Below are 1,710 nucleotides of genomic sequence, written 5' to 3'. Positions count from 1 at the left end.
TATATAGCTGTTGGATCCAATGACCCTAAATCAAGACTTCGGTCCAACCTTGGGATCCTTTTTTTTATAGAATTTGTTTTGTCTGAGTTTCTGTGTACACTGCAGAGTCACAAGTAAGAATTATTTTTTGTCTCATTGTTTTCCTGTTTCGGCCACTTGGGACTTTCCATTTTTATTAAATTCATTATGGCCAAAGAGCATGCAATGCTAACACTGATGTTCCTAATTTTTATTTTAGCTGTTCTGCTATTCTACCAGGAGAGGGCAGTCCAAGTACATTTTATATACTTGGTAAGGGGCAGCTCCTGCGGGAGACTTCAGAAATATTTTCCATTTTAATACGATGTACTCTTGAGTCTTTGCCCTCGGGGTAACGTGTAAAATTAAGGTTTAAGGCCCTGTATAACGTGCTGTTCTAAGCTGAGAGCCTTGGCCCCTTTTAAGGAAATAGCAGCACTTAATCATTAAAAGCATGGTAGCAATAATTGTAATCACAACGCCTGTTTCCATTGTGGGAGAGGAGAAACTAAAAACATCAGAGACTTTCATGTCCTTGAGACACTCACTCTCTTACAATTAAAAGTCATCTTTCAACACCTTTCAATATTTTTCACTGTTAATCAAAATGCAGTTTTGGAAAATACTCACCTGGCTCCCCTGCAACCCTGGGCCATTCTTTCTGAGGTTGGGCACTGGTCTTTCCCTTAAAACCTTGGCCGTGATTGAATTATTAATAACAACACATACTTAAGGCCATTGTGCGTTTTATTCAATGATTGAAATTGTTTTAAAGTGCTGCATTTTGTGGTGAACTGTCTATTTCTGACTTCTCCTTCTTGAGAAAAGTCAGTTACTCTAACAGCCAGCTTGGTCAGGTGGACTCATGAAAAGAGCCCAGGGTTTTGAGCCAGAGGGAACCTGTTTCATATTTTGGCTCTGTCATGAGACTTGGGGTAAGTCTTTTCATTTCTGGGTCCATTCTTCTCCAGTCTGGAAGATGAGCGATGTTCTGATTTTACTGAGCAAGAAGAATTGAAGCAGGAGCTTCTCCTGCCATTTTTTGTTGTTGTCATTGTTGTTGTGACTGTGATTTTGGCCAAATTACCCAAGTACTAACCAGTGCCTTCCCTGCAAAGGGCAGCAGAGCCTTTGCGTTGCTCTGGCAACACAGACATGAGCCCAAATAAATCTAGGGTTTATCAAACTTCCCGATTTTCAATGTTAAGGAGGAAAAATTCAAATTTTCTTTTCATTCACATACACAAAAGTCATATATCCCAAATGTTCTCTTGTATATAAAGTCCCTTTCTTCTATATGCCTTCTCTCCATTCAGAAATACCAACACCAAAATAGTAAGAAATAGTAGCAGACTCAATACTTTACTTGTAGTTGACTCTGAGCATATTGTAACAGTTACCTCTTAGAAAGGAACCTAATTTGGTCTTCAAGAAACAATGTTTTCAGCCAATAACACCTCTGAGTGGTAGCTTCACTACTGGAAGTCACCGTGAAACTCAGCAAGACTGAAGGACTATAGACATGCATGACCTCATTTAGATGGTAAGACCTGGGGACTAGTCATTTAGTCATTGCAAAGAACTGAGTTATAACTATGGATCTAGTTTTTCAATGGAGACATTGGAATCTGTGTTGGTTAGCATACTCTATCCTCAGGGAATCCCAAAGAAGGAAGGATGCCACGGGCATAC

This window comes from Furipterus horrens, unplaced genomic scaffold, assembly GCF_987537825.1.
Source record: "Furipterus horrens unplaced genomic scaffold, mFurHor1.1.pri manual_scaffold_7, whole genome shotgun sequence".
Classification (NCBI taxonomy): Eukaryota; Metazoa; Chordata; class Mammalia; order Chiroptera; family Furipteridae; genus Furipterus; species Furipterus horrens.
The sequence above is the reverse complement of the archived record's forward strand: the minus strand, read 5'-3'. Positions refer to the sequence as shown.